The 23,811-nt window shown below is 43.2% G+C and overlaps 1 protein-coding gene across 34 annotated transcripts in view; it reads right to left on the bottom strand.

The window, feature by feature from the left end:
* The window catches only part of MRTFB (myocardin related transcription factor B), a 205,928-nt gene extending 187,115 nt beyond the window's left edge, over window positions 1–18,813 (bottom strand). For 10 of the 34 annotated variants that reach the window (XM_045381736.3, XM_074028254.1, XM_074028255.1 and 7 more), the window contains exons 1-3: window positions 9,597–9,640; window positions 7,395–7,473; window positions 1,289–1,353 (exon numbers count right to left, since the gene is read on the bottom strand). The gene's annotated coding sequence lies outside the window, so the exon portion shown is untranslated. Of the gene's footprint in view, window positions 1–1,288; window positions 1,354–7,394; window positions 7,474–9,555; window positions 9,641–18,315 lie in introns of those variants that run through there. The other 24 variants (XM_045381738.3, XM_074028257.1, XM_074028258.1 and 21 more) reach the window with 5 other exon arrangements.
* Window positions 18,814–23,811: the final 4,998 nt, after the last annotated feature.

Genomic DNA, 23,811 nt, shown 5'->3' with positions numbered 1-23,811 from the left:
CAAAATTCCAGTTAGGAGGAATAATTTAAAGTGATCTATTGTACAGCACAGTGACTACTGTTAATTATGATACATTGTATTCTTCCAAAAATAGAGTAAATACAAAGACAGTAAACGTTCAGCGTTCTCACCACAAAAATGGTAACCATGTGAGGTAATGCATAATTTAATTAGCTAGATTGAAACATTCCACGACGTACACATACTTCAAAACATGTTGTACACAATACATATATACAATTTTACTTGTCTATTTAAAATAAACAAATAAATTTGGAAAAAAGTTACATACACATAAACATTAACAAAACTGTGTGGGCAAGCGTATGGAAAGCAGGACTCTTGTGGATTCTGAGTGGGGTTAGAAACTGGTAGTCTCTTTGGAGGACAGGTTAGCCATGTCTCAACATTTTATATGTGTATAATCTCTGAACAAGCAGTTACACGTCTAAGAAAAGAAATGAACAAGTATACAATGATATAAGCAGAGGGTCGATCAATACATCTTTATCTACAACAAGGGAAAACTAGAAACGATCTAAAAGGTCATCAAAGGCATAAAGTATGGTGCCTCTAAAAGATGGAACATTAGGCAACCAGTAAAATCATCATGTATGATTATGCATATCTTTTCCAATTCCTGCAGAGAGATGTACAAAACATATTTTTGCATTAAAAAAGGCTACTATATACAGGTAAACCAATTTATTTAAAATTTTGTATACAAATTCTTCTATATCCATAGATAGATTTCTAAAAGTATGTTCACCAAAATATTAATAGCAGTCATTTCTTCGTGGTAGAAGTTGGATGCTAACTTCTATCATTATGTTGTTTTACACTGATAGAAAGTTTTTTCATTATTATAATAAAAAAAACCCAGAATTTTATTTAAGAAAAAGAAGTGTTCCTATCTCACCAAAAGTAGCTTAAAATTCTTTCAACTCCCTATTTTAAGAAAAAAGTATTCACTGAATGTTGTAAAGTATATATAACCACTAAATAGCTATGGGTTTCTACTTGCTAGATTTCCTTCTCAGTACCATGCTTTAAAACCATGAGAAAACAGGAATTTAAAGATTAGATTCAAAGAGGTCGAGAACGTCAAATGAACTTATTTGAACAGCCCACATTACTGGCATCTACCTTAAGAACTCTAGGTTCTATGAACTTCACCGTTCCTAAAACAAACTCCCTGTTAGACCTCAAGAAAGCAGGCTGTGAGAGGAAGTAAAAAAAAATAAATAAATTACAGCTTCTTTGTTAAAAAAATTATTAAAAAACTTACCTCAGTAAGAATATTTAGTTATTTTCCTGTCTTACATTCTCTTTCTTAGCACCTTTATGGTGAACCTGAAAAAAAAAAAAAAAAGGCAAAAATTACTTTTTATTGAGCACCTACTGCATGCCAGACATGATGGTGTCTCCTGGAGAATGTGAAGTCTAAGATAAACTGGAAATAACAAAACAGAAGTTATTAAAATGGAATCGTCAGGAAGGAAAGTAAAAATTTCAAAGTATAACTAAAACTTTTCCTAAATTGTTCAAGAATCTATAAATAACTGTATTCAAAGAATTGTATTCAAGAAACAAGCCTGGAGAACTGCAGCAGGTTAAGAGTTGGAGTGCTAGGCTCAGAGCATCTGCATTATAATCCCAGTTCTACCACTTTCCACCTGTGTGATCTGGGGTAAGTAACTTCTCTGTGTGCCTGTTTTCCCATATGTGTAACAATAGTACCCAATTCATAGGACTGCTGAGGATTATATGAAATAATCCACATCGGGGACTCTAAAGCAGTTCCTGAAATATATGTTCAATAAATACTATTTTTATTATAATGTTATTATATAATAATAAATCTGCCTCTCACCATCTCCACCACCAGCATTGTTCATGATGACAATAATTATTACTAATTGGCTGGGCACAGTGGCATACACCAGTAATCCCCAGGCTTGATGAGGCCAAGGTGGGCAGATTGCTTGAGCCCTGAAGTTTGAGATCAGCCTGGGGCAACACAGTAAGACCGTCTCTCTTTAAAAAAAAAAAAAAAAAAAAAATTTTTGCCAGGAGTGGTGGTGCCCCTGTAGTCCCAGTTGCTCGGGAGGCTGAGGTAGGATGATTGCTTGAGCCAAGGACTTCAAGGCTGCAGTAAGCATAATTGTGCCACTGCCCGTGTCATGTACTCCAGCCTGCATGAGAGAGACTCCGTCTCTAAAAAAAAGGGGAGAGGGGTGGGCATGAGCTTTGTACTCCAGGGGTTTACCGTATCCTGGGTGAAATAAGAGCTACCTAGACACATTATATAAAGCAAAAGAAAGATCAAAGTCAATTATTCATTCATTTAACAAACATCTGAATGTCCAATCTTTGCCAGTATTTTGCTGTGTGCAGGGCATTATCTGGTGTGCAGGACGAACACAGTTTCTCTCCTTACCGAGTTTACAGTACATCAAGGCCCAAGCTGCATGATGGACAAGCTATATGCAGAGACAGATACTGTTTTTGACTGGGTGGGGGACAATAACAGATCTGAACTGGCAGAATTAGGTAGCACTATATTCTGGGTGGGAGGAATGTGGTTCCAGGAAACACAGGGCCTCTAGGAAACAGAAGCAGCACCATTGTTAGGGTGCATCCAAGACAGACTAAGGCAGCAAGGCAAGAAGCAGGAGGGGGCCTTGAACACCAGGCTGAGTTTGTTCTCTGTTTTCAGGTACATTAATTGTCCTGCTGAAATTAAACAAGAGCTTAGTTTTAACTTCAATTCTACTGTCTTGTAACTCTTTTTCTCTATGGGTCCTTTCTTTTTTTCTTTTTTGAAAGTGAGAAGGGTAAGAGTGGGAAAAAAACGAGGGAATGGCAACCTCAGCCCATGTTGGTAACAATGGTGGGAGCGGACCAAGGGCACTAACAGATGAGTTTCACACGTTTTCTCTTTTAATCCCTCTAGCATTCTTACAGACATTATTGCTCCTTTTACAGGTTAGGAAACTGAGGCTCAGAGAAGTCAAATAGATTTTAAGTTCATAAACTTAACATGATCTTTATTCTTTAAAAGGTGCTTTCTGGAACTAGACAAAACGATTCTAAAGTTCACATGGAAAAATAAATAAGCAAGAATTGCCAAAAAAAAAGAGCAACAAGGGAAAACTAGTTTTAAAAGACATTAAAACATTTTATAAAACCAATGTAGTACTGGTATATGAATAGAAAGACTAATGTCATACAATAGGAAGTGCAGAGATGTACCCCAGTACATCCAAAAACTCACACCACCATAAACTGGATTCAGAGATGAACACTGAAACAAATGGGTAACGATAACTGGTGGCCACATGGAAAAAGGAAAAGTTAAATTATATATCACTCTGAACACCAGAATAAATCCTAAATGGATCAGAGATCTAAGCGTAAAAATGAAACCATAAAAGCACTAAAAGAAAACATGGGCGGATTCCAGAAGTCGTGGAGGCCTTTGACGTAAAATCCAGATACCGTAAGAGATTAATGTTAAGTACATAAAATGTAAAGAAAGCCATATTTAAGCCTTCTTTATATCAAAATACATGAAAGTCATTTTAAAAAACAAGTAACAAGTTGAGGGAAACTGCAACCTCACAAAGGGCTAATCTCTCTAATTCAAGCATTTATAGAAATTGGTAAGAAAAAGCAATCCAAAAGAAAAACGTGCAAAGGGCATGAACAGATAGCTCACAGAAAAAGGAATACAAATAGCCTTTAAGCACATGCAAAGGTGCTCAGCCCAATTCATAATGACAGCAATGCACATTAAGTTATCGTGATAACTACATGGAGTTATCATTTTTCATCTACAAGACTGACACAAATTCAAAGGTTAACCGTCGGAGAGGTTATGGAGAAATAAGGAGTCCCATACATTACTTATGCGAACTCAAAATAGTGCAGCTCTAGAAGAAGAAAGTATTTATACCAATTATAAATGCATTGCCCACTAACCAGCAATCCCACTTCTAGGAATGTATCCAACAGATAATGCCTGCAGATATACAAAACACGTGCACAAGGTTATTCAGCGCAGTGTCACCTGTGAGTCTCGGACTGGAAACAACTCAAATACTGATCACTGGAGGCTAAACAGCCAAACAACGCATATTTTACAATTGTTTAGAAAAACCTTTTCTGGGCCAGGTGCAGTGGCTCTTGCCTGTAATCCCAGCACTTTGGGAGGCCGACGTAGGTGGCTAACCTGAGATCAGGAGTTCGAGACCAGCCTGGCTAACATGGAGAAATGCCATCTCTACTAAAAATACAAAAATTAGCCAGGTCTGGTGGCATGTGCACCTGTAGTCCCAGCTACAGGTGGGAGGTTGAGGCAGGAGAATCGCTTGAACCTGAGAGTTGGAGGTTACAGTGAGGTAAGATGGTGCCACTGCACTCCAATCTGGGCGACAGAGCGAGACTCTGTCTCAAAAGAAGAAAATAAAAGAAAAACAGTGTAAAAAAAAATGTTTCCTATATACTAATTTGAAGATATGTCAAGATAATATTAACTTTTAAAAAAAAGGAGAATATTCAGTCTGTATATTTTATATAAAAACAGTATATATAGTATATTAGTATTTGCTTGTATCTGTATCTATAAAAAAAAAGACATCTATAAGAAACAAATGAAAGGTTATTTATGGAGGGAATTAAGACAATTGGAATTTAGATTTCTCAAAATATGCCTTGTATCATTTTAATTTTTGAACCATATGAACATTTTATCTACACAAAAAGAATTTCTAAATGTTAAGAGCACCTTGCAAAAAGAAGTGAAAAAGAACTACCTATAAACCAGAGTCTAAATTTTCTCTGAAATTGGTGTCAAGCAATTTTAGTGTGGCCATCACCATAAATTATAAGACAAGGTGCTTTTCTTTCCTCCAATTGAGCCAAAGTATATGATTATAATAATCTATTTTTAAAAACTGGGGTGAGGAATTAGAAGAGAGAACAGAAAAAGGTGAGAAGAGAAGGAGCTCTACTCTAATGGTTCTCAAAGTATGGTCCTTGGACCAGCAGAATCATCATCACCGGATAATTTGTTAACAATGTAAATTCTATGGGCCCAGCCCAGACCTACTGAATCAGAGTCTCTGGAGGCGGCGGCTAGCAATCCTTTCAATACACACTCAGGTTTGACAGACACAGATCTGGTCCCATGATTTTTACATATTCATGTGCATTGCCCAGGAAGGGATCTTTTAAAATGCAAATTCTGGGCCAGTTGGTCTGGAGCTGAGCTCAGAGTCCACATTTCAAACAAGGTCCAGGATGCTGCTGATGTGCTGATGGTGTGGGGACCACATTTTAAGACGTAAAGCCCAGGTCCATCTGGGGAAGAAGGTACGCAAAGGGTCTTCACGTGATTGAGTTTGCTGTGAAACCTGCACTCAACATTAGACAGAAAAAGTCCTTACACAGGTTTCCTAGCTAAGGTATACCATGGAACTAGCTTCCCATAAAAACTGTGTACTTCACACAGAGTAAGTACGTTTTCAAATATATTTCTTAAACAACAATAACAACTATGATTCACTGAGATCCAATTTAAGGATGTCCCATTTGAGAAAACTTTCATTTATAAGTGGGTCTTCCAGAATGGAAACAAACAAAAAAAACCATATTCATACAACTGCCAGGTTATATTATCTGATTAACTTTACCTCAAACACACTAACCATACCATCTGCTCTTCGTGAAAATTCATCAAGCAGTTTGTTTCCTTTTAAACATTTTCAAAAAAAAAAAAAAAGGTTCTTATATTTACAAACATTGATTCTCCATTTCTTTTACATGAAGGGAAAATCTCTACAGGAATCTTCTTAGTAAAGAATTCTAGTTTAAATGGAAGGGTCTAGAAATGCTATGTATCTTCATATTGCAAGTCACCCTTTGAATCAAGTTTTTGGTGTTAAACATTAATCACTGGCCGGGTGCGGTGGCTCACGCTTGTAATCCCAGCACTTTGGGAGGCCAAGGCGGGCGGATCACAAGGTCAGGAGATCGAGACCATGGTGAAACCCTGTCTCTACTAAAAATGGAAAAAATTAGCCGGGCGCAGTGGCGGGCGCCTGTAGTCCCAGCTACTCGGGAGGCTGAGGCAGGAGAATGGCGTGAACCCAGGAGGTGCAGCTTGCAGTGAGCCGAGATTGCGCCACTGCACTCCAGCCTGGGCGACAGAGCGAGACTCCGTCTCAAAAAAAAAAAAAAAAAAAAAAAACCAAAACATTAATCATCGTTTCATATTCCCTATTCATGTAGTAAAATTATGTAATAATTTTTACATATTCCCTATTTCATTGACTCTAACATGCCATCAATTTCAAGACACATTCCTATTTAATGTCCTACTAAGAAGTTGCCAACAACATGCTAATTTTAAGATGTCATTCTATCTCACATACGTATCTTAAAAATCAATAAAACACCTTAATTACAAATCAGAGATATGTGCATAGTATTCATTTTCTAGTTAACATTTGTGTCTCTCAAATGTAAAACTTCATAAAGGCATGAACTTTTATCCATTCGACAATCCCCTATGACTAGAAAAATGGAACATTTTCAATCAATATTTTTTACATACAGGTGAATATTTTTTAAAGTTCTGATTTTAAAACCCAGTAATGACCTCTTTTACCCTGGAACAAGATACTACTTGCTCAAATTAATATAAATTCATTACTCTCAATTTGGATAAATTTCCATCTCAAAGGTGTTCAATGTCTCTGACGCTAGATAATTTAAAGTATAACCTTCTGTTTTGACAACAGTCAAAACCTACATGTCTGTTTCCATAGCACCTTTCAAACGTAACATGCAACTAATAATAAACATCTTACATCAAGAAACAACTTATCTATTCAACAAAAAAAAGCCAAATAAACTTTTTTTTAAAGCAAGAGTTAAATATATAATGTTACAATGTAGGGAACACTGTAACATATATAAATTTCATACTTAGGTAACATATAAATGGTCTGAGCTGAACTTTCTTAACTCTATTTGCATTTTCCCCTATGCAGCAAGACTAGCAGAGTTTGAAATGAAAAGACAATTTCTAACAAATCACACCGTGAGGACTACTGGCGTATGTGAGTACAAGCAATTTTAATTTTTACCTTTGAATACATCTACATTTTCCAAATTCGCTAATACAGGTATTAGTAAGCAGAAGCAGCTATTTAAAAGGTGATTACACTAGTTTACATTACACTTAGCTAAGACTTATTTCTACACATTATTGCTGTTGCTTCCCAACTCCATTCTAACCTCAATCTGCTACTTGATTCAAGTGTTTAGTTGTCAACATTTCCATTAAACACAGCCAATCTTTCAGACAGAGGGACACAGGTACTAACCTGGCCTCCCATCTGAGATTCTAGAATAATCAATGACAGCGCCACTAACCAAAAGCATGCTTTTGTACGTCAGACACTTCTGAAAGAAAGAAGAAAAAAGAAACTCTCAGCAAAAACTGTCAGTTAAATTTCCTTTTATAATTCCTACAATAATTTACTAGATAACATTGTTGTTTGTAGTGGTTCTCCAAGGAGCTGGAACTGCCCCCAAGGAACATTTTTAGTTATCAAAGAGACTGGGGGACACCGCTGGCATTTAGGGCTTGGGGGCCTGGATCTAAAAGACTTCACACAACACATAGGTGGGACACATCTGTATAACGAAGATTCACCTGGTACAAGAGTCTTTCAAATGAACGGGCAGATTAAGCCCACTATAAACTGGCATTACTTTATAATATTTAAAAGTTTTTACAAGAAATTGCAGGGAAACGCCAGTAATGTAGGAGAAAGTAGCAAGGGAAGCTTAAAGAGAGTAAGGGAAAACTGTCTAAACATTAGGGATCGTTTCCTCACACCACACACCATTAACATACAATTGTAATATCAGAATACTGAGCATATATAAACAAGTGAGATACTGATACTGAACCCAAAATTTTCAACCTTAATATTTTATTATTACCAATGGTAATTGCTAGGAAGCCAGTATTGTCCCTTCGAGTGTGTGACACAAAAGATATTCTACAATATAATTTAAAAATATGGATCCGTGGAGGGCTTATGCTAATATTTATGTGTGGATTGAGACAGTCCGTTATTTGTCTTGCCATGCTATCTCTAGTTCAATCTTGGTTGTTTTCTCTCTTTAATTCGCAAGAAACAGGTTATTCCAGCCTAGGTGTTTTCCCCCCCAACCTCCGTCTGCATCTCTGCTCTTTCGTTGAAGTGGGGGCCTCACTCTGTAGACCAGGCTGGAGTGCAGTGGTGCAATCATAGCTCACTACAGCCTTGAACTCCTGGGCTCAAGAGATCCCCTCACCTCAGCCTCCCCAGCAGCTGAGACTACAGGTGTGCGCCACCACACCACGCTCATTTTTTCTTTTTTTTGTAGAGACAGAATCTTGCTATACTGCCCAGGCTTGCTCTTGTTTGAAACAGCGCCTCAGAATTTTTTTAACCAATACAAACGTACTCATTAGAAGCTGACACAAGCACCCCAGTATATGCTGTCTTCTAGCATAAGAGTATGCCCTAGATGTGAATGATACATCAACATGTCATATACTGTTCTCTATTTCACCCTTACACTTCAATCAAACCATTATATTGCTTTTCAGTGATGTGGGTAGGGAGGTTACATTGTTTATGAATTTCATTTCAGGGTAGTAAAGTGGGCTTTAGACATGTTTGCTGCAAAGGGGAAGAAGGGACCTTGATTCTGACGAGGTTGAGAACCACTGTTCCCAAGAGTGGAATCGCGTGCTGAAACGAAAATTAAACTTTTAGAGAAGTGTTTCTTTTGCCTAAGGCAAGCCCTGGGCTCCAATACTCCACTTCATTGGGCCTGACATCCCACCACCAGCACACGCCCGCTGCTCTCAGCCCACCTCTGCTTCCCTGCAGAGCCAAACAATGGTTCTTGACCGCTTGGGGATGGGGACCCTTTTAGGAACAAGACAAAAGCCCTGGAAAAACTCTCTCCCGAAAAACCCATACACCAAGCCGCATTCAATTTCAGGGCGCTCCCAGACACCCCCTCTACAGCCCCATCGGGATCCTGGGAGAAAAGGGCTGAGGGGAGTGGGAAGTGGGAGGAGGAAGGGGGCGCCGGGGTCCGGGTCCCCTCCCACCGCCTCTCCGCAGTGTGGCTTTGGCCCGGGCGCTCCACCTCTCTGTGCAGCCCCGGGGTGGAAGCGCGCAACTTAAGTGCTCGGCACACAGCAGAGGCTCAATAAATGCTGCTGCCACTGTCAGCGGGGCCAACCCCGCAGTCGAGAGGGACACTGAGGCGGCCCCGGGGTCGCGCCCGGGCGCGAGGTCCGGTTGAAGGGGGCACCGGCCCGCGGCCCCGGCCGTCCCGCCCCGCGCGAGTCCCAGGGACCGCGCGAACCAAGCGGCGCCGCAGCTGCTGCGGGGACGAACAGGGATGGCCGCCTGGGACGCGGGACGTTCACCGGGCCAGCTCCCCCACCCAGCCCTCGGTCTCGGCCGCTCTCACCCGGCCTCAGCCCCCAACGGCCGCCACCGCCCGCCGCTCACCTCCCCGGCCGCCGCCGCCGCCGCCGCTCCCGCCGCCGCCGCGCGATCTCGCGAGACTTCGCTCCCCTCGGCACTCCCCCTCCCTCCCCGCGGCGCTCGCGGACCCCAGGCTGGAAGCGGCTCGGCGCGCTCTCCAGACGCCGCCCACCCCGCCTCAAGGGTCAAGCCCGGCTGCTCTCGCTACTTGCCCCCGACTCCTTCCCTGCGTGCCCTCCGCCCACTCCCCGTGATGGAGAAGGGTTAAAGCCCAGGTGCAAGGCGGCCGCCTCCGTCTCACCTGGCCGGCCGGTTGCGCGTGCGCATGCGCATATCTGGGGCTCGGCCCTGAGCCTCTGCAAAGGCTTGGTCGGCGGCGACAAAGGTGACCGCTACCACCCGTCCTGAGTGCTCGCTGCGCGCCAAGCACTTAACAGCCCCCTTCGGTCCTCACACTGCCCCCCATAGTGGGTATTACCAGCCTCCCCATTCTAGAAAGGGGAAAAATGGAGGCCTGGCAAGCAAAGTACAGTAACGGCTGCATGTCACACAGCCAGGAATTGGCTGAGCCAGTGTTGGAATCTGGTGTTGTCTGATGCCCAGCCCAAACCCCATTTCTGCACCTCAGTGACAGCCCCCAGGCCCTGTCCCTCCCGCTCAAGGCTCAAGGCGCTGCTTCTCAGCCCCAGTCTTCATTCTCTCCCAAGATTCACCAAGGTGAGAGGAGGAGCTCCTGGGAAGTCATTTGCTACAATCTCTGTTTTCAATGGAGCTGGCGACAGTAAAGTGCTTCTCCCTCACTGCACAAACTTCCTAAGGCTTGTGAAGCCCCTGTGCGAGCCCCTGTGCAGGCTCTGAAGACTGTGGCTATTTTTATTGGGTTCTGTCTCCTCCTTAGACTGGTGGCATTTTGCTGGTAGACAGCATGATGGAATGGCACACAGGACAGAGAATCAGAACGTACATGATGTTAGCACAGAGGAAAGTGTGACTTCTTCCCAGGAGTAAGTCTTAATGTAATAATAATTGTTTGTAAAGAGGAGGGGCTAACATTTACTGCGGGCATATCAAGGTCATACCAATCTTCCTGCAATCCTGGAGGTGGAGAAAGTAGCCTGTTTCCATTGTGAGATAGGATTTGAACCTGGGTCTGAGTCCGGAGCCCAGCACTACCTTGTAGGAAGGTCGTGTTCTGCAAGCAAGCGAGCATGAGCTAGCTCATTTGGGCCAGCTGCTGTAAAATCAGGAGCCCTGGAGGTTCTAGGTAGCCTTCCACCTGCAACAGGGTCTGCATGGGCTTACCCAGCCCACCTGATAATCACGTCATTGCCAGCAAGTGCTGGCCTGCCCTGCTCCAAACCTGTCCACTCTCCGCGGCAACAATTGCTTTGTACAGGCCAGAGCATATGGGTGCCCTTGCATATTTCAACCTCACTCGACTCACCAGATGGAGGAAGTGGGTGAAGAAGGAAAATCACACCTGATGGGCACATCACAAAGTGGTGAGCCCTGCTCCAGGTGCTATTTATTGATTTATTTAGTCTTCCCAACAACCCTGTATTAGGGTTCTCCAGAGAAACACAACTACTAGCTTATAGATACAGATGTAGGCTGGGCACAGTTCTCATTCTTGTAATCCCAGCACCTTAGGAGGTCCAGTCTGGAGGATCGCTTGAGCCCAGGCGATTGAGACCAGCCTAGGTAACATAGTGAGACCCCATCTCTACAAAAAATAAAAAGAATTGATCGGGTATGGTGACACATGCCTGGAGTTCCAGCTACTCTGGAGGCTGATGTGAGAGGATCTCTTGTGCCCAGGAATTCGAGGCTGCAGTGAGCTCTGACTGTGCCACTGCCCTCCAGTCTGGGCAACAGAGTGAGACCCTGTCTCTAAAAAAGAAAAAAATATATTGATTTATAAGAGGGGTTGTATTATGGAAGTTGAGAAGTCCTACGATGTGCCATCTGCAAATTGGAAAGCCAGGGAAACTGGTGACATAGCTCAGTCGCAGTCTCGGCCTGAGAACCAGGGAACCTGATGGTGTAACTCTCAATTCGAGGCGGCAGGCCTGAGAACTTGGGAGCCACTGGCACAAGTCCTAGAGTCCAAAGCTAGAGAACCTGGGCTGGGCACAGTGGCTCACACCTGTAATCCCAGCACTTTGGGAGGCTGAGGCAGGTGGATCACCTGAGGTCAGGAGTTCTAGACCAGCCTGGCCAATATGGTGAAACCCCCGTCTCTACTACAAATACAAACATTAGCAGGGCGTGGTGACAGGTGCCTGTAATCCCAGCTACTCAGGAGGCTGAGGCAGGAGAATTCCTTGAACCTGGGAAGAGGAGGTTGCAGTGAGCTGAGATTGCACCATTGAACTCCAGACTGGGCGTCGAGTGAGACTCAGTCTGGAAAAAAAAAAAAAGGGCTGGAGAATCTGGAGTTCTGATGTCGAGGGACTGGAGAAGATAGTGTCCTGGCTCCGGAAGAAAAATAGAGAATTTATCTTTCTTCTACCTTTTTGTTCTATCCAGGCCCTCAACTGATGGTGATGAGGGCAGATCTTCCTTACTCAGTCACTGATTCAAACACCAGTCTCTTCTGGAAACATACACACAGACACACCCAGAAATAATGCTCTACCAGCCATCTGGGTATCCTTTAATCTAGCCAAACGGATGCCTAAAATCAACCATCACAAATCCCCTGTGGAAGTTGTGGTTGTCCCCATTTTACAGATGAGGAAACCAAGAACCTAAGAGGTGAGAGGACATGTCCAACAACGCACACAACACACGACAATACGCACAACAACACTGGACACACAGTTGTAAGTGGTTCCTTCCACCCCAGATCAGCCTGTTTCCAGATGCACAAACTTTGGCTTTCATGACCAACAAGGCTATTCCCTACCCCAAAAGCCTGTATCTTTATGAAACAGAAAATCCCCAAATCCCCTGAGGTCAGGACTCCAGTGTAAGATGCTGTTATGTTCTCCTCTGGGTGGCCAGTGCCTCAGTGTTCTCATCTAAAATAAGGACATGAGTAGGGAAAACTAACCAACTTGATATATGTGAAGCATATGGAAAAGTGCCTTACAAGATTAAGCACTCAGTAAATCATAGCTATTATTACCGTGGGTGGATTCTCTGTGATATTTCATCCTTTCTTCATTGCCCAATAGAAACAGCAATTCAAGTAGGAGGATGGGCTCAGCTATAGATATAAAATTAGTTTTTAGGCCAGGTGTGGCAGCTCATGCCTGTAATCCCAGCGCTTTGGGAGGCTGAGGTGAAAGGATCACCTGGGGACAGGAGTTTGAGACCAGCCTGGCCAACATGTTGAAACCCCGTCTCTACTAAAAATACAAAAATTAGCCAGCCACGGTGGTGGACGCCTGTAGTCCCAGCTACTTGGGAGGCTGAGGCATGAGAATCGCTTGAACCCAAGAGGTGGAGGTTACAGTGAGCCGAGATTACACCACTGCACTCCAGCCTGGGTGATGGAGCAAGACTCTGTCTCAAAAATAATAAAAATAAAATTAGTTTTAAAATTATATTTCTGAACGAAATAAATAATTCTGAGAACAATAAATATTTTCGAAATGGACAGAATTACTCCAGTGCTTCCCCCTAATCATGAAAGGATACCAGCTGTCCTAAAGCAATCTCTTCCCAGTTTCCTGGGGGAGGGGCAGTCTGCTTTATAAAGGACTCTACTTATATGGTAAAAGCCACCCAAATATTTTTAAAGTATGACTTGGAAGTCACTTCATAGGCAAAAACAAAAGCAAAGAAAAAATGGAGCTGAAACTTATTAAGAGAATTTTGGTGTGGTTAAGAGTTAACACCAGGCTGGGCACCATGGCTCATGCCTATAATCCCAGCACTTTGGGAGGCTGAGGCATGCAAATCACTTGAGGTCAGGAGTTCGAGACCAGCCTGGCCAACATGGTGAAACTCTGTCTCTACTAAAATTACAAAACTTAGCCAGTTGTGATGGTGCACGCCTGTAACCCCAACTTCTCTGGAGGCTGAGGCATGAGAATCACCTGAACCTGGGAGGCAGAGGTTAGCAGTGAGCAGAGATCACACTACTGCACTCCAGCCTGGGCAGCAGAGCAAGACTGTCTCAAAAAAAAAAAAAAAAAGAAAGAAAGAAAGAAAAGAGAAAGAAAAAAAGGGGTTAACACCAAAGTGACATCATGATTATTTGAGGGAACGTTTTATAGGAACTGAAGTTGCCACTACCCTCAGGCCTTGCTGTGCCAAATTCAGGTTTCTTTCCTGACACAAGATGTGCCATACTTTCCTATCAATGAGAATGGCTCCCTGTGGAAGTGACCCTCACGGGGAAGGGGCAGGCATAACAAGACCACGGGGCTTCTGGTCAGGCATGGTGGCTCACTCCTGTAATCCCAGCACTTTGGGAGGCTGAGGAGAGAGGATCGAATGAGGACAGGAGTTTGAGACCAGCCTGGCCAACATAATGATACCCTGTTTCTACAAAAAATTAAACATTAAAAAATTAGCTAAGCATGGTGGTTTGTGCCTGTAGTCCTAGCAACTGGTGAGGCCAAGGTGGGAGGGAGAGGGAGTTGGAGGTTGCAGGATGCTATGATCGTGCCACTGCACTCCAGCCTGGGCGCGAGAGAGAGACCACATCTCTATAAAAAACAAAAACACAAACAGAGATGATTCTCATATGCACACCCCTAAAGGTTTAAGGTATGGTTTCCATCAAGTCCAACAGAGCTTAAAAATAAGAGATTTTAAAAAATAAAAAATAGGCAAGGCACAGTGGTTCATGCCTGTAATCCCAGCACTTTGGGAGGCTGAGGTGGGCAGATCACAAGGTCAGGAGTTCACGACCAGCCTGACCAACATGGTGAAACCCCTGTCTCTGCTAAAAATATAAAAATTAGCCGGGTGTATTGGCATGCATGTGTAGTCCCAGCTACTCAAGAGGCTGAGGCAGGAGAATCGCATGAACCCAAGAGGCAGAGGCTGCAGTGAGCCGAGATTACGTGACTGCACTCCAGCCTGGGCAACAGAGTGAGACTCCATCTCAAAAAAATAAATAAATAAAAATAAAAATAAATTAAAAATTAAAAAAAAAGGTATGGTTTCCATAAAAAGCACTATTAAAATGTCTTTTGATCCAAGAGGAATTGTATAAAGTCCTCTAATGGGGTTTGTTTTATGCACATTCATTCAATAAAAAATGTATTAAGCACTTAAGTGCCAGTTAGTATGTTAATAACTATGAGCAAGACAGGTATAGTCCATGCTTTTGTGGCATTTATGGTCTAGAGAAAGAGAGAGATGTTAATTAAATAATTAAACCAATAAAAGTTGAAATACAATGTAGTAAGTAGAATGAAAAAGAAGAGCAAATGGCAAAAAAAAATGGCTGGATGGAAGGGTAGGAAATAACTTGCTTGGACTGTGTTCTGAAGGATGCATCAGAGAGAACTAGGCAGGAAGAAGAGGGGAGAGCATTCTAGAGATTAGCAAACAGTAGGTAAGTGCTAAGTGTTGGTGGCTGGGCGAGCAGGGTGGACTAGAGCCTTAAAATACATTAAAAAAATTTTTTTAGGGATGGGGTCTTGCTATGTTGCGCACGCTGCAGTGCAGTGGTGTGATTATAGCATACTACAGCCTTGAACTCCTGGGCTCAAGTGATCCTCCTGCCTCAGCCTCCTGAGTAGCTCGGACAACAGGTGCACCATCACACCTGGCTTTAAGAGGCATCTTCAACATCCTACTGAGTGGGCAAAAGCAGGAAGCATTCCCCTTGAGAACCAGAACAAGACAAGGATGCCCACTCTCACCACTCCTATTCAACATAATACTGGAAGTCCTAGCCGAGCAATCAGGCAAGAGAAAGAAATTAAAAGCATCCAAATAGGAAAAGAGGAAGTCAGACTACCCCTGTTTGTAGATAATATGATGATTTTATACCTAGAAAACCATAGGCTCAGCCCCAAATCACCTAGATCTGATGAACAACTCTAGCACAGTTTCTGGATACAAAATCAATGTAGAAAAATTCGTAGCATTTCCATACACCAATAGCATCCAAACTGAGTGCCAAATCAAAAATGCAATCACATTTGCAATAGCCACACAAAGAGTAAAATACCTAGGAATAGAGCTACCCAGAGAGGGAAAAGAACTCTGCCGAAAGAAATCAGAGATGACACAAACAAATGGAAAAACATTCCACGCTCGTGGACAGGAAGAATCAAAATTGTTAAAATGGCCATACTACCCAAAGCAACCTACAGAATCAATGCTATTCCTATCAAATTACCAATTACATTCTGCACATACTTAGAAAAAAACTATTCTAAAATTCATATGGAACCAAAAAAGAACCCAAATAGCCAAAGCAATCCTAAGCAAAAAGTACAAAGCCAGAGGCATCACATTACTGACTTCAAACCATACTACAAGGCCACAGTAACCAAAACAGCATGGTTCTGGTACAAAGATAGACACATATACCAATGGAATAGAATAGAGCTCCCAGAAATAAAGCTGCACATCTACAACCATCTGATCTCTGACAAAATTGACCAAAACAAGCAATGGGGAAAGGATTCCTTTTTCAATAAATGGTGCTGTGACAACTGGCTAGCCATATGCAGAAGACTGAAACTGGACCCCCTGAAGAAAACCTAGGAAATACCATTCTAGACATAGGCCCCAGCAAAGATTTTATGATGAAGATGCCAAAAATAATTGCAATAAAAATCAACAAATGGGACCTAATTAAACTAAAGAACTTCTGCACAGCAAAAGAAACTATCAACAGACTAAACAGACAAACCACACAATGGGAGAAAATATTTGCAAACTAAGCATCTTACAAAGGTCTAATTCAAAATCTATAAGGAACTTAAATTAACAACCAAAAACAACCCCATTAAAAAGTGGGCAATGGACATGAACAGACACTTTTCAAAAGAAGACATATACACAGCCAACAAGCATATGAAAAAATGCTCAACATCACTAATCATCAGAAAAATGCAAATCAAAACCACAGTGAGATACCATCTCCGGTCAGAATGACTGTTATTAAAAAGTCAAAAAATAACATATGCTGATGAGGCTGTGGAGAAAAGGGAATGTTTATTCACTGTTGGTGAGAATATAAATTAGTTCAGCCACTGTGGAAAGCACTTTGGCAATTTCTCAATAAACTTAAAACAGAACCACCATTGGACCCAGCAATCCCATTATTAGGTATGTATCCAAAAGAATATAAAACATTCTGCCATAAAAACACATGCATGTGTATGTTCATCGCAGCACTATTTACAATAGCAAAGACATAGAATCAAACTAAATGCACATCAACAGTATACTGGATAAAGAAAATGTGGTACATATACACCATGGAATACTAGGCAGCCATGAAAAAGAACAAGATCATGTCCTTTGCAGGATGGACATCTCAATACAGATAGGCTACAGATAAGACAGCTGTTTGCTGCATCCTGCCCATCCTTGACCTAGCACTGGGTGCAGTAAAGGTGGTAGGACTGAGTTCAGATTGACCAACAGGAACCTTGGATGGAGCTGGAGGCCATTATCCTAAGTGAACTCGTGCAGGAACAGAAAACCAAACACCACATGTTCTAACTTATAAGTGGGAGCTAAACATTGAGCAGACGTAGACACAAAGAAGGGAACAACAGACACTTGGGTTTATTTGAGGGTTGAGTTGGGGAGGAGAGTGAGGATCAAAAAACTACCTATTGGATACCATGCTGATTATCTGGGTGATGACATAATATGTACACCAAACCCTGTCGACATGCAATTTATAGAACCAATCTGCACATGTGCCCCTAAAACTATAATTTAAAAAGCAATAGGTTATGTGATTTGGGCATAATATATAATAATACATGTGATTTTAAAACATAATAAGACATCTTGAGACACATGTGCACCCTGAGTACATGGAGGCAGTGGAGAGAAAGAAACCAAACCAGAACAGAAGGGTGTTGTGAGCAACGTGGTTGGTCCTCAGATACTCATCGTTCCTGTTGGTCAATCTGAGCTCAATCCTGTCACCTCTGCCGCACCCAGTGCTGGGTCAAAGACGGGCAGGATGTAGCAGACAGCGTCATTATCTGTAACCTATCTGTCTTTGAGGAAATCTCACATTGTAAATCCGGGCACCCCAGAGAAGATTTTCAGATGTAGATCTCCTGCCTTCCTTGCAACGAACACAAGCCATATGATGTCGGCTCTGTCACCCGGAGGCACCCCATGAGAATGTTGAAGTGTTAGTGGCAGAAGCAGCCGGCTTTGGGGATAGTGGTTCCAGGGTCAAGCTCCCAGTGGCATAGTGGGCCCCGTGCTGACGGCAGCGGCAGCTACAGTGAGGGCAGGCTCCTGGCACTGATGCTTCATGGCGCAGGAGCAGGGTGGAGGTTAGTTCATCCGGCCAGGCCTGCAGTGTGGTTTGGGGCATTTTTCCTAGAAGCTTAGCCTCAAGTTCTTTTCTCTGGCCCTCCCAGTGATTCTGTGGGATACCTAACATCCTCTCTTGCATTCCCGATTCTACTTAAACCAGCTCGCGTTTTCATCCAAGGACGTCGACCCCCTACAAGCCAAAACCAATCAGAGCCTGTGAGACTTGGACAGAGGCTCACTGGGGATAGTGGGGAGGCAAACTTTCTCTGCTGTAAGGGAGAACCCAGGAAGCCAGCCCACTCCCGCTGCTTACCTGGAACCTCCGTTGCCACCAATGGCTTTCCCCGCAGCTGTGATGGGAATGAACCCTAAGATAGGGTGTGCATGGCAGAGACACCAAAAGATCCTGGAGGCTGGGTGGGTGGCTCACACCTGTAATCCCAGTACTTTGGAAGGCTAAGGCACGGGGATCGCTTGAAGCCTGGAGTTCAAGGCCAGCCTAGGCAACGTAGCGAGACCCTCATCTCTACAAAAAATAAAAATATAAAAATTAGCCAGGAGTGGTGGCATGTGCCTATAGCCTCAGCTACTCAGGAGGCCGAGGCAGGAGGATCGCTTGAGTCTGGAAGGTTGAGGCTGCACTGAGCTGTGATTGTGCCACTGCACTCCAGCCTGGGTGACAGAGCAAGACCCTATCTCAAGAAACAAAACAAAACAAAACAGAATCTGGGTCCTTGATGACATCACCAAGCTGCTGGACTGACCCCAGACCCACAGAGCCCTGGCCACTCTCTTCCCTGAGCTAATGTATGTGGTCAAACCAACTCTAGTTGGCTTCTCTGTTCTTTGAAGCCCAAATATTTACACTGGTACAGGAAGGAAGGGAGCAATTTCTGGGGAATAAGCATGCATCCTTCCTGGCTATGTCAGGAACCACCTTAAATTCTGTGCAATTTTAAAATCTATTCCCTCCCACCTTACCAATCCTACTCAGGCAAGTCCTACCTGGTTCCAAACACTTCATTCCAGAAAACACATCCTTCCTTGGCCCTCCCCCTCCATTGACTCTTTCTTTGATGAGTGTAAAGTGGTTCCTTTACTTGCCTAGCTTGCACATCTGGTAAGTGGTAGAGATGAGGGTCTGGAGGCAGTACAGATTCCAGGCTTTTAACCACTAGGTTGAGTGCCATGCACTATCCAGCTTTGTTACATTAAAAAAAAAAAAAAAAAAAGTATGACCTTGAGCCAGACTGAAAAAAAAAAAGAGCTCAAATCCAGCTCCGTATTTGCTATCTGGCCTTGAACAAGCTTCTTAAGTCTCACTGTGAAATGAAGTCAGTGATGCCAGCTTCATAGAACCTGGTAGTTATCTGTGCTGTTCACCAATGACTTCAGGCTCCCTAGCTTCTGGGCACATGCAGGGCTGTACTTCCTGTTCCACTTGGGTGAGATTATCTGAGTAGCTCTGGCCTAGGAGTGTGAATGGAGGGAGTACGTATCTCTTCTGGGCCAGAACTCTGTCTCTCTGGCAGGGCAAATAGCAATGCCCAGGATGGCAGTGGCTCTGTTGAGAAGAGCCCTCAGCCAACCCATCATGGGCACATAATGAGCAAAACACGAACTTTGGTTTGATGGCTGTCATAGCATGCGTTCGCCTATCCCGCCTGATATATCTAGGTTGGTCACTTGCTCACTGAGTCCCTTGGACATGTTTCTGCTGTGGTTCCAAACGCCACCTGGATAAGAGAAAAAGCTCAGGCAGCAGTCCTAAAGATTCTGGTTCAACACACCTTGGATGAGGCCCAGATCTCTGCAGATTTCTGGAGCGCCCCAGTGATTCTGTTGCACTGCCCAGCCTGAGACCCCTGTATTACCATGGACCACTCGTGATGGTACAATAGGATGCGGTCCCTACCCTTGAGGGCCACATAGATTGGAGAAGACTGGTGCCGAGAGAGAAAAATGACAATTCAGATGGGGTAAGAGACCTGAAACCTGCAAAATGAAGTGAGAATGTATGAGAGCTTTATGAACTATAAAGCTTGACCTGTAATAAAAACAGATGTGATTCCTGGCAAATCCATTCATCAACTGTGTGACCCAAGACCGGGTGTATAGGTTCTCAGCCTACCATATATATCATAAAATTATGTGTCTCAGCCGGGCATAGTGGCTCACACCTGTGATCCCAGCACTTTGGGAGGCCGAGGCGGGCAGATCACTTAAGGTCAGAAGTTCGAGACCAGTCTGGCCAACATGGTGAAACCCCATCTCTACCAAAAGTACAAAAGTTAGCCAGGCGTGATGGCAGGTGCCTGTAGTCCCACCTACTCTGGAAGCTGAGGCCTGAGAACTGCTTGAACCCAAGAGGCAGAGATTGCATTGAGCTGAGATTGTGCCAATGCACTTCAGCCTGGGTGACAGAGCGAGACACCATCTCTAAATAAATAAATAAATAAATAAATAAATAAGTGTCTCTCTGTTTTCCAGATATGAATATTGAAGTTGAGAAGGGTTCTGAAATGTAGCCTATGATCATACAGTGAGCACATTGGTGAACTGGAATTCAGACCCAGGTTCTTCTATATTTAAAGTCTGAGGCCCTACTGGTTCGCACAAGGCCCCTGCTTGTCTCTCCAGCTTTAGCTCTTGTCTTCCCCTTCACCGTGAACCCTATCTTCTATCCAACTCCAAGCTTCTCTTTCTAGGCACATGCTGTGCCATTTCCTCTGTGTTTTGGCTCACGCCTGTCTTTCTGTCATGCATGATTTTCCTCCATTCTCACAACCTTGCCTCCAAACACTGGAACACTCAGGGTTTGCAGGCGTAATCCTTGAACACTCAGTTTGATGTGCTGTGACCATCTACCACGGTGTGGCCCTGCAAATGGCCTTGCATCTGCCAACTGGATGCCTCGGTTGTTAGATTGCATCTGTGTGGAGGGCAGAGCTTGTCGTCCTGTCCTTGGGTCATCTGACTAGCATCCTAACACTTATACTAAAATATCAGCCATGACCACCTGAATACTTAGCTCAGCAAAACCAAAGCCTACAGCTTTCAAGGCAGACCCTTCCAGGTAGCGGGCAGAGGGGGCAGGGAGAGGTTGATTAACGGATTAGCAAAATTACAGCTAGATGGGAGCAGTAAGTTCTAGCCTCTGTAGTACTGTATGCTGACTATAATTAACATACTTTATTGTATGTTTTCAAAAAGCTAGAAGAGAGGATTTTGAATATTTACAACACAAAGAAATAATAAATGTTTGAGGTGCCCGATATGCTAATACCCTGATTTGATCATTACACTGATTCAAGCATTGTCTGTCTGTATCAAAATGTCTGTATCCCATAAATATGTACAATTATTATGTGGCAAATAAAAATAACAGGAAAAAATATTATGTCAATAATGAGTTATACAAAGGATTAAATATGTATTAGTTTAGGCCAGGTGTGGTGGCTCATGCCTGTAATTCTAGCACTTTGGGAGGCCAAGGCAGATCATTTGAGGCCAGGAGTTCAAGACCAGCCTGGCCAACATGGCAAAACCCTGTCTGTACTAAAAATAGAAAAAATTAGCTGGGCGTGGTGGCAGGCACCTGTAATCCCAACTACTCGGGAGGTTGAGACACGAAAATCTCTTGAATCCAGGAGGCAGAGGTTGCAGTGAGCTGAGATCTCACCATTGCACTCCAGCCTGGGAGGCAGAGTGAGACAAAAAATAAACATTAAAATTAAAAATAAATAAATATGTATTAGTTTAAAGAAAGGCCCTTTCAGTAAGACCACACAGAAGAATATTTAAGAAGGCAAGTTGAGAGTTCTGATCCAGTCTTTGCCACTTTGTCGTTCTGCAGCTACAAGCACCATATTTCATTCCTCTGGACCTCTTTCCCAGATGTGAAATGACACATCTGAGACAGTACCTACCTCACACAGTCATTGTGAGAATTCAAGGAGATTAATGTGTACCACAAACTCGGCACATTGCCTGGCTCATAAGGAAGAGTTGGACAAAATTCCAGCTGCCTTCGTTATTTCTATTATTGTTGCCTTCTTTTTTTTATTATTACAACTACGTAGCATGCCCCTGTAGCTACCGTTATTCCTATGATTACTCACCACATCCGCCCTCTCTTCCCGCCAACCCTGAGTGACTTTTGCTAAAGATTCCTTCCGAGAATGGATAGTGTTCTTGGAATTCACGAAATGAGTTCTTCATTGTCTTGTGATGGTTCAGTGCCCCAGTGGTGATTTTGCACTCCTGGCACCCCCAACGAGCTGCCCAGTTGGCTCCCCAGGAAGTTGGTGCCTGCCAAGCCCATTCCATCCAGGCTTCCTGGATATGGCTAAGAAAATACGAGTTCTCCGTCCGTAGGCTCTCCCTCCCACTGACTTGACATCTCCCCGCTCCGGGGTATTCTGGGTTTATTCCTGGTCAGCTCAGGTCACTGTGAAGGTGGCCCCCACCCCTGGCTCTGGGAATGGCAGGATACCAAACAGGACCATGGCCCTCTGGAATTGTTGATAACACTAAAAGGAATAATACCTGGAACACGCTTATTTTCTTTCCTCCCAGGAGGAGCTCAGAGTTGGACTTTTTAGTTTTGAATAACAAGTGCTCCATTTGCCATCAGAGTGAGCCAATCTCGCCTTTCCTTACTTATTTTTCACATATCCAGAGTGTGGTAGGCGAAATTTGGGTTTTCAGCGAGGCATTCCTTGGGGTTTCATAGTGAACAACTCTGAACTGTTATGAAAGGACGGAAAAACAGAAAATTCCTCCACACCCAAAGTATTACAAGAACAGGGAACTTAAGGAAAAAAACAAGTCTCAGACAACAAAATAAAGGGAAATGTAAACTTGGCTTTTTGGATTGAAAAGATTCTGATGATCCAGCCATGAATGGTTTCCACTAGGATCTGCTTGGAGGTGAAAATTCACAGGGTCTGTGAAAAGGAAAATAAAGATGGGAAGTCAGAAGGAAAGAAAAGGGAACAACATGTGTGTTGGAAGATGGAGGGGACAGAAATCAATGAGAAGGTTAAAAGATAAGAGGTAAGGTGCCCCCAGGAATAAAGATTGTTGCCAAAGTAAGAGGGCCATTGGGTGACAGTATTTTCCAGAAGACTGGAGCAGAAAACAGGCACGCACACAATTTTTTTTTTCTTTTCCGGAACTATGTTGACACACAACTGCTCAAATAAATTTGCATTCCCATCTCAACTGACTCATTTTTTGGCTGGAACAATGAGCTCACATTCCAGAGCCCGAGCCGACCCTCTTGCACCCCCACTGCCGATAAAGTATAAAATGTGTAATTAGTGCTTTTTGCAGTAGGATGGACCATGATGTCAGCTGGGCTCTCTTTCCTGTAGCCTCTGTCTGCAATATCTAGCATTTAGTGTTGCATTCTTATGTCAACCACTTCCACAAGAGAAAAGATGAGAGGAAGGGTGAGAGGGGAGCATATTTTTACAACTTACCAGGATTTAAGCATCAGTCTTTCAATTAAAAAACAAAGTTACAAATAGGGAAAAGATGGATGTTAGACTGAGTACTGTGAGGATGAATTGAAATCAGCAGTATCAGTATGAACTAAAGGTTTCTTAATATGTAGAGATAGGTATAGGTGGATAGATGTGTGAATGGATAGATAGATAGATAGATAGATAGATAGATAGATAGATAGATAGATAAACAGATAGATAGAGATATCCATGCATGCATGGATTGGTATACATAATATATTCTCAAGCTCTGAACACTGAGAGACCCCAGCAGCAAAGATTTTCCAGTAGCAGTGAGC

This window comes from Macaca fascicularis, chromosome 20 (assembly GCF_037993035.2).
Source record: "Macaca fascicularis isolate 582-1 chromosome 20, T2T-MFA8v1.1".
NCBI lineage: Eukaryota > Metazoa > Chordata > Mammalia > Primates > Cercopithecidae > Macaca > Macaca fascicularis.
This window is presented reverse-complemented; position numbering and strand designations above follow the sequence as displayed.